The sequence below is a fragment of the Dipteris shenzhenensis genome, chromosome 1, assembly GCF_047967505.1.
Source record: "Dipteris shenzhenensis isolate YYH24624 ecotype China chromosome 1, Dip_SZ_1.0, whole genome shotgun sequence".
In the NCBI taxonomy this organism is placed as follows: domain Eukaryota; kingdom Viridiplantae; phylum Streptophyta; class Polypodiopsida; order Gleicheniales; family Dipteridaceae; genus Dipteris; species Dipteris shenzhenensis.
Window position 1 is genome coordinate 13,030,683 of NC_141596.1, and position 10,473 is coordinate 13,041,155.

Sequence of the window (10,473 nt, forward strand, 5' to 3'; positions counted from 1 at the left end):
GTGGGGTTTTCCCTCAATGGACATGAATGGAGCCCAATTAATCAATTGGATGAAGTAAAGCACAATGACAAGGAATCCCTAAGGGATTAAAGAAATGCATTGAGCTCTCAAGAATGACTAATGGAGTCCCACAACATAATGAAAAATGCTCCATACATTGAACAAATACAGCAATTGAGAGATCAATGGATTGTCTTTGGTTCCCCATCGAAGCCCCAACAAGGGCTTCCAAAGAATAGTCCACAATGGCAGCCATGGGAGGTAAAATTTCTTTGAGTAATAATTTAAATCTTCTCTACTTTTTTACAAGTCATAATGCATTTCCTCTCTCTTCCTCTTGTTTTTCGAACCAACACCAACTCGAAGATTTGACCTTGAGTTGAAATGTTCTAATATATTTCATACCATGATGGATGAACTTTTCCTACAGAGATTCGTCCAATATGTTGGAGAGAAATGGGTGCAGAGGGAGAGCCATATGGTTGTTAGCTCACATGTTATATTTGATGGTTGGATTGACATCATGAGGACGTACAACAACCTTGAGCTACCATCACAAGACGTAGGAAAGAAGGGTAGAAAACCCTCACTAACACTATTTAGATGTCTAATGGGGCTTATGGAAGAGGAAATCCTTGTGTCATAGAATGAGATCAAACTAGGCAACATATTGCATCTGAAAAACAAATGTGATGTTGAGGATAAACTTGATATGGAGACAAGGGCCAAGATGATCAAACAAGATAGGGTTCTCCAAGAAGAGCTGGTACTCCTCTTCAATAGCCTGTTACCAAAAGCTGGTGGTGAACTCAAACCTTGGGGTGAGCTGGTGTCAGAATATAAGATCGACACGAACATCTACTCTAAGCTTGTCGGTGTTTGTCATAACTGGATAGGGACAAAGCTCTCTTGTGGTGATGCAGGTACATTGCCTAGCGGTACAAAGGACATTGTAAAATTTCTTGTGAACAAAAATAACAACCCTGAAGAAGGTTACTTGGATTTGAAATGGAAAGTATATGTGGTGGGAGCAGAATTGGAAGCATTCGAATTGATTCATAACATGTATGTTGATCCCATGACCATTGGTGTTGCTGTGTTAGACACATCACATGGTATGGATGGGATCACATGGACTACTTCCAAGTTTAAGATGGTCATTAATTCAATGCTTGCCATGACAAGTGTCCCAAAACAATTCATGTGCTTGTCATTCGTAACCCATAGGAAGCTTGTTTCATTGGAAGATATTGTTGTGAGCATCTTTGGCAAGTACATAACGCTAAGAGGGACTGTAGACTTCCTGCCAACCGCCAACCGAGGATTCAGTTTTGATTCAAGAGCTACTATCCTTCTTGCTTCGTCTGGATGTAGTTGAGGATGTGTCTATAATGATAAGTTCTTATAGATATGGACAACAATTGGTTGAATTTGGGCACCCTTTCTATCCCATGTGTAGTACAGTAATCATGGAATGGAATGCAATCAACAATGAAAGAGAGCTAGACACTTCTTCATCAACCCATAAATTCATGATGGAAGATGAGGATGAAAAGAATGAGATGTGTAGTGCAAAGGTCCCATCTAACGCAGAGTTGCTCTCAAAACATCCTTGGTCTTCCTTACTCCAGGCGTAACAACAGAAGGAATACCCAACTCATCATCCCCCTGTTTACGTGATACTATCACAGGTGTCAAAGTTGAGAAGAATCACTAATGTATCTATTTTAAAAGACATGGAGGCCATGCATATTGTGCTCAAGAGTTGGGATATAACAAACCATTCATTAATGGTGCTGCAGTAGCAGCAAAGCATTTCATTGCATAAGTCAAAAGTTTCTATTTACAAAGATGATCAATGTAATATATTAAAGTGTATTGTGCTGTGGAACTTTGACCTTCCTTTATTTTAATACATTGATGTATTGTATTATGTTCAATCTCTGAACATTTTTTTATTTTTATTAGATTTATAGAGAGGAACAGGAGAAGTGTGTCTCCTGTGCAAATACACTATTAATCACAATGAGTTCAAACCCTCCACCTTGCCGCTCTGAGTATGAGAGCAATACCTTCGTGATTGATAACTCTAGCATTTATGGCACTATCCTTGGGTTATTTGCATGCACAACCATCAAAAGTGGAGATACTATTCTAAGATACGGAGGAAATAAGTATACAAAAACTCATGATATCAACAAAGGGGAGGAGCTATTTGCAAATTATTCTTTTTGACGTGGAGAAATAAATTGCAAATTGTGAGTTCTTGTTGTTTATTGTCCTTGTCATGTGTTTTAATGACAAAAAAGTTTCCTTCAACTATTTCTTATTGTGAAGATGTGAGATTTGAATTGACTTTGGGCATGCGTTTTAACAAGATGTTGTATCCATTTCTTAAGTGATCTTGAATGAAGTAAAAATTTCACTTCACTTTAAACAAGTTGCTAATCATGGTGACACTTATCCACTAGCACTCAATGCATGAACTTTGACCAAATAAGACTTAATTCAGCCATGTAATATCTAGAATCTACAATGAATGCTCCATTTACTAGTCCCATCATCACCTCCGACACTACTTGTGCTGCCATCAGCAGAAAATGATACAGTATTTGATTTTGAATATCAGGATCCGGATAATCCAATTTGTACTCCCATGCCAAGTTCCAATGATGGGTATGATTTTGATGAGATACCACTTCCCAGTAACCCCATCAAGGAATAGCAAATATCTTGATATGAAAACTCGAGGTGGATGGACCCTGGACAACTTCCCTACCAACCTTCGTCAGCATCAAATTAGTGAAGATTGGATAAGCAAGTTGGATCCACAACCTAATTGGTGCCGTCCCAAGCTCTTTGATGTAATCTTCTTGAAAGAGTACCTACATGCACCTCCATGTCTCAGAACCTTGCAGGATTACGACGTAAAAAATGGGAAGCCAACATACACACTTTCGATGAAGATCGCACCATTAATTGGCCAATGATCGAACCATACTCTTGTGTAGAATGGAATATCCAAGGCACAATGATTCGAGCACTTCAGCAGCATGAGCAAACAATGCGCAGCAACATTGATTGCTTCCTTCACCTAAGTGCTATCTTCTGCAAAACATTGGAATTCATTCTGGACGTCCCACGTTACCTCAATACCCATTTGCCTCCACTCAGTTTCAATCCCAATGAATGGGCCGATGCTCAAATTACAAGCCAACTCTCTCAAAGAGTAATCTTCTTAGAAGCACGCCACATATCTCTGTTCGAACAAATGGTGGATACACGCTACCTGGAAACTGAGCAAAAATTATATGGTGCCAAGGCTTTATAGCAGGATCAACTGGCATGACACAAGTTTCACAACCACTGGATTACACACATGGCAACCTAGGTACGTGCTCACAATAAGCCATAACCCGAGGACGGGTAATAAAATAAATTTCCATCAACATTGGTGTTCTGTGTGCTAACCTCATCAATTGTGAAACTAACAAATTCACTCCCTGGGGTTGGTGCTCAATTGGCGCTTGTCTCTTGCTCTCGTAGTAGTTCCTACCACAATCATCACATTATGCTCCCTTATCCTATCGGATACACCCAACAGCCTCATCGATTGAAATTACACCACTGTAGGCTAAGCTGGCTTAGAATCCAACCGGGGATTCTCAAAAATTGAGACTGAATTGGTGAAGGCCAGTGAAATTTCCAAGTCCGTAAAGAATCCATGGCACCATTTCTTGGAGATCAGGAGATACCGGCCTCAACTTGTGATGGCATTATCCATACGGTTTTTCCAATAGCTCACTAGGATAAATGTCATCACCTTCTGTGCCCTAGTGCTATTATAGATGGAGCAAACACTTCCCCATACTCTGATGTAATCATCGGGTGGGTAGCAATGATTGTCTCTGCAACTTTCATGGACAGATTTGGGTGTCGAAAGCTGTTCTTGGAGGGGGGCTGCATAATGCTAGCCTCACAGGTAAGAATATGATTGATATCTACTCAATCCCTTTGTAGATCTCATCCTTGCATCACAAAAATAAATCTTCTAGAATCAAAAGAACAAGCAAACATACAATTGTGAAGTTACAAAACCAATCAAGCATAGCAGTAGCTAAGATGCAAAAGCATTTGTCTCTTGGATCTTGCATGCAAATTGATCATCTGATATTGCATTGAAGATTAAGCTAACATGCTGCTTTGGGCAGTTAGCATCTTAGAGCTCGTTCCCACGTTGGCGCTGGTGAGCAAAATCGTTGTGAAATGCTCATGCTGGGAAGGTTCCCACGTGTTAATGTTCTGGATGCCATGCTTAGATTTGGCATTTCAAGGCTTTGCCGGAGACATGATTTTTGTCTCTCCAGGCAGGCATTGTGGTGCCACCTTTAACTCGACCTGGCCTAGCCGGTTTCAATCGTTGCCCAACTGCTTGCCAGCCTCTGTAATTGCGGGTCGCAGCTTTTGGAAGGTTCATAGTCCCTTGGGAAACCTTCCATGGCAGGTTCCCCCCTCCGCTGGTGTTCTGATAGTGGACAGAAGGGTGGAGATGCGAGAACGTAATCTAGATACCTTTTGTTGGGAGTAGCATTTCGCCACCAATGGTGGGTGTGGAGCTGAGCCCATCACGGGAATGCACTCTTATATGACTCAACTAGAACAAGATAGATAGCATTCATATTCTTCTTAGATGAAATCTAACTAAGAAGATGAGATGGGCAAGCCATGCATCTCTCTGATCAGCTCTCGCCCACAACTAATTAGTTGTGAGCTTAGATCAGAGGCAACAATAAATTCCTTTCCAACAATCAGCTCTGCAAGGCAAGAGAAAACACCCAATCTGGAGCAATTGACCGAACAAGCGATGAATCAACCAAACATCAAGCGATGAATAACTAATAAATTATTCATGGCTGAAGGGCAAGTGATAGTTGTTATGAAAAGTCTCCCAAAAACATAAAAATGTACAGTGAAACAACTTTACAAGGGCTGCTTGCAAAACATTCAGACAAAGAGAATTTGATAGAGGTGGAATTGAGCTGCATTATTATTTTGCTAGAATCAAGGACTTAAAGTCTTGAAAAGAAGCATGGATGTGATGTTAAAAAATGTATCATAGTCCTTGATAATAGCCACACACTTGTTAAATATAATTTGGATAGACTAGACCCATTAGATGAACATGCAATACCAGGATCCGATGACTTTGAATGAGATTCAAAAGCTCAGGGTAACATATTCTATGTCTTATTCTAAACAAATGGTGTATCCTTACACCACCTAATATACTATTCAATCAAATGGCATATCTGCATACCACATGTATGTTGGATGCAACAAATGCTTTTCATATGTTGTCTTATTTCCACTATCAAAATAGTGAAGAAATATGTAGAGATAAGTTGCGTAGTGCCATAATTGAACCAAAGTTTGGAGTTCACTACATCATTTGAGTGGGGTCACCACTTGCAAAGTTAGTGAATTATTAACTTTTTAAGGCCATATTTGTATGGAGGTGACCCATGTAGTTTTGCAAATTTACCCAATTTTGGACTTTACCAATTGATATTGAGTGGAATTAACCATTTAAAAAAAAAGTCCAAATGAAGGGAGAAAGTGCAAATTGTCCTCCTCCAATGAAATATTTGAAATAATTTGAAATATTTCAAATAGAAAGTCTTTAGATATTTTCTCTATTAAATCCCATATGAATAAAATGATATAAGACATGGAATATTGAAAGAAATACACTGCAATCTTGAACAACTATGAAAATAGAGACTCCATAGAATTGGCGTCAAACAGCATGAAGCCTTCAACCTTTTTGGCAATCTACAAGACTATAGTAATAAGGCCTTCAAGATAGTGCAATGAACCAGTTCTGCTGATGAGAAGGCAACTTTAAGTATTAACATCCACAAAATCTGACACATAAAGGAAGATGCGATTGTTGTGGTGTAAGAATGCAATGGAGAAAGAGCTTTATCCACTGTGGTACATCTCCAATATGTTGCAATTTTATAGAGAAAGGAACTTACAATAGTATAGTGATGAGCAGGCCTTTGAGAACCAAAGACTTGCTTGAATATTGTTAGAGAGAATGAGGCTCAAGAGTGTTCTCTAGCATTAGGCAAAAAAAAACTATTGCTACAAAGGAAAGCATAGAACAAATTCCTCTCTTGACAACCAACCCATTGAGAGTGCTCTCAACAGAAGTAAGAACGGAAGAAGGAGAGAGAGAGATAGAGAGCCACACAAGTTTGGTGGGTGCAGAACCACCCTAATCTTCTTTTTCATTCATTTATATATGTGTTTGAGTATTGTACATAACTGGGGTAAAGGCACAGTGACCTTTAACCCCCACAACCTCCCACTTAAAGGACAATGTGCCTTTAAGGGAGAACAACCAGTGAGCATACTATCCAATGCCCATCAATACACGACAATACTCAAACCGCTGACTAGGTAGACTCTTCGTCAGCATATCTGCAGGGTTATCATCTGTATGAACCTTGACAAGCTCTATGCGCTTGTCCTCAAGTACCTCCCTAATGAAATGGTACCTTTCCTCAATGTGTTTGGTCTTTGCATGAAAGACCAGATTCCGTGCTATAGCTGAATAGCACTCATGGAATCACTATGCAATGTCGGTACACCTGTATGAATCCCCAAATCTCCCACTAGCCGATCAAGCCATATAGCCTCCTTGCAACCCTCTGTGGCTGCAACATACTTAGCCTCTGTGGTAGACAAAGCAATGCACTTCTGTGCACGAGACATCCACGACACTGCACCACCTGCAAAGGTGAACACATAACCAGAAGTGGATCTCCTACTATCCACATGCCCTGCATAGTCTGAATCTGTGTACCCAAGTACACGCATGTCTCCTGTACCAAAGCAAATGCACATCTCCTTGGTACCCTTCATGTACCTCATGATGCACTTAACTGCCTCCCAATGCCTCTTTCTTGGATTAGCCATATACCTGCTAACAACTCCCACTGCAAATGCAATGTCTGGTCTAGTAGCTATCATAGCATACATAAGACTCCCAACCGCTGATGCATAAGGAACCTTAGCCATCATGGCCCTCTCCTCTTCTGATTTGGGACTATCTATATGACTCAGTTTCACATATGGAGGCAATGGAGTACTCACTGCCTTCCCCCCCTCCATATTGAAACGCTGCAATACTTTTGTAACATACTCTTTTTGTGAAAGCCAAAGGAGTTTCCTACTCCAATCACACGTGATGCGCATACCAAGAATATGACCTGCAAGTCCCAAATCCTTCATATCAAAGGCCTCATGCAACTTGGCCTTTAATGCATCTAGCTCATAAGTATTCTTGCTAGCCAATAGCATATCATCCACATATAGTGCCAGGATTATCAGGCTATTATCCTTAGCCCTTTTAGTGTAGAGGCAGTGATCAATTTCACTCCTTCTAAAACCCTGGGACGGAATGAAAGCATCAAACTTCTGATACCATTCTCTAGGTGCTTGCTTAAGACCATAGAGACTCTTCTTCAGCTTGCAAACTAAATTCTCTTTGCCCTTTTCTTCAAAGCCTTCCGGTTGCACCATGTAAATTTCCTCATGCAAATCCCCATGCAAGAATGCTGTCTTCATCCATTTGCATAAGCTCCATATCCTCTACTGCCACTAGTCTAAGCATGCATCTAAGTGTGGTCATCTTCAAAACCGGAGAGAATATCTCATCAAAGTCCACACCCTTCTCTTGCTTGAACCCTTTAGTGACCAAACGGGCCTTGTACCTAGGCACATCATCACCTATGACCTTCATTTTGTAGACCCATTTACATGGCAATGCTTTCTTTCCATGTGGCAAAGAAACCAAGTCCCAAGTCTTATTCTTCATAAGTGAACTCATCTCTGATTGCATAGCATACTCCCACTTGCGTTGATCCTCACGCATCATAGCCTCTTTGTAGCAAGAAGGCTCCCCGCAATCAGTAAGCATCACATAGTCTACCCCTGGAACAAATCTATCAGGCGGTCTAGACACTCTAGATGATCTTCTCAAGGGCATTTCAGCTTGCTGTCCCACTTGCATATCAGCCACATTTGGCTCATCATTTCCACCAATAGATGGTCCATCATCTACCCTTGATTGTATACCTGTGGGAGTACTTGGTTGTACCATTTCTTGCACATTTGGTGCATGGACAGCTTGCTGTCTATCAACATATGCAGATGGATTCACATCCTGGAAAGTGATTCTCCTCATTTCCACATCCCTCATGGGTGCCTTATGCATCTTCTTCTCATTGAAGACCACATCATGGCTGCGTATGATCTTCTTTGCTTCTGGATCCTAGAGACAATAGCCCATCTCTCCACTTTCACCATAACCCAGAAAGATGCATTTCCTAGACTTAGGATCTAGCTTCTTTCGAAGCTCTTTTGGCACATGTGCATATGCCTCACACCCAAATATACGCAAATGAGAGTAAGAGGGCTTCTTGCCACTCCATGCCTCTTCAGGAATACCACCATCCAAACTCTTACTAGGTGATCTATTGATCACATGCACTGCAGTCTTCATTGCCTCAGCCCAAAAACCACCAGAAAGACTTGCATTGGAAAGCATGCATTGCAACCTTTCTTGAATGGTACGGTTCATCTTTTCTGCAACTGGATTTTGCTCTAGAGTACGAGCAGATGTGAGCTCCCTCTTAATCCCACGTGTATCACAGAAATGCTGAAAGTCATGAGAGAGATACTCTCCACCATTGTCAGTCCGTAGGCATTTAAGCATTCTACCTGACTGATTCTCAACCAAGGCCAGCCATTTCTGAAATACCTGGAACACATCACTCTTCCGAGCTATAGCATAAGCCCACACTTTCCTAGTTGCATCATCAATGAATGTCACATAGTATTCAGCCTCGCCTAATGACTGTGTAGGCATTGGACCACATACGTCTGAATGCACCAAATCAAGCATTTCAAACTCTTTCTTTCCCCTTCTTATATGGGCTGATTTAGTCTACTTCCCATAGAGACAATGCTCACAAAATTCAAAATCAGAGAAACTCAAATGCGGTACATAACCCAAACGGCATAAGAGTTTCATTCCATTCTGGCTCATGTGCCCCAACCTGCAATGCCACAAAGAAGTGCTTGGCTGCTCGGTTATTGCAACAACATGATCAAATACCCTTGATACATGTAAGGAATACAAAGTCCCACACTTGGCACCCCTGGCCAAAAGCATAGAGCCCTTCTGAATTTTCCAACTTTGAAAGCCAAAAGTGGTGTGAAAACTAGCATCATCTAGCTGACCCACTGAAATAAGACTCTTGGGCAACTTAGGCACATGTCTCACATGTTTCAAAACAAATGCAGACCCATTTGCAAAAGAAAACTTTATGTCACCTGCTCCCACTATGTCACATGCATAGTCATTTCCAAGATGCACACAACCTGTCTTTCCACTATCATAAGTGGAGAACCATTCCCTATGGGGAGTAACATGGAATGAAGCACCAAAATCCAAAATCCAATCTTGGGAATATGCATCATCTGAAGTGGTAAGCAACTCTGCAGATAAACTAGACATGAAGAGAACATCATTGTCACTATCATGTGTGACTGCATTGATCTCCTCGATCTTCACTTTTCCTTTGTCCTCCCTTGGACTCTCTTCCTTTTGATTTGCACCCCAATTTGCATTCTTTTTCTTATCCTTTTGCTCTCTTTTCAGCTTGTAGCAATCCTCTTTCATATGGCCCTTCTTGCCACAATGGTAACACTCAATGTTCCGTGCCTTGGATTTGCTACGAGACTTCCCTCTTTCTTGGGACTTCCCCCTAAACTGTGATCTGCCCCTTTGCACATTTAAGGCTGCATCCTGTTTGTTGCCATCCATAGACTTCTGTCTAATCTCCTCGGCCAACAAGCTACCCACAACATCATCAAATTTCAGTACTCCACCAGGTGCAGAGTTACTAACAGCTGTACGGAAGGTATCCCATGAGGATGGCAATGAACATAAGAGAAATATTGCCTTAGTCTCCGCATCAAAATTCATCTTCTGAGCCTGAAGCTGGCTGAAAATAATATTGAATTCATTCAAGTGAGAAGCAATGGAGACCCCTTCCTTCATCTGCAGCTCAAACAACCTCTTCATGAGGTAAACTTTATTAGAGGCAGTTTCCTTCTCATAAGTGGCACACAGTTGCTTCCACAAATCTTCCGTAGTCTGCTCATTTACTACTGTGAAATAAATTGACTCTGCAAGATGAAGTCTAATAGTAGACTTTGCTAATGCATCCAACTCATTCCAATCATCCTCAGACATATTTGCAGGCTTAGCTTCAATCCCTGCCAAGGGTTTAATCTGCTTCTTTTGAATAAGCACATCCCTTATTTGTTCTTTCCACAAAGAAAAGTTTGTCTCATCAAACTTTTTAATGCTGAAAAACTCCTTTTCAGACGTGGAAG

General features: G+C 41.0%; 1 pseudogene; it reads left to right on the forward strand.

The window, feature by feature from the left end:
* Positions 1-478: 478 nt before the first annotated feature.
* Positions 479-1,378, forward strand: LOC147905407 (uncharacterized; annotated as a pseudogene).
* The last annotated feature ends 9,095 nt before the right edge of the window (positions 1,379-10,473 follow it).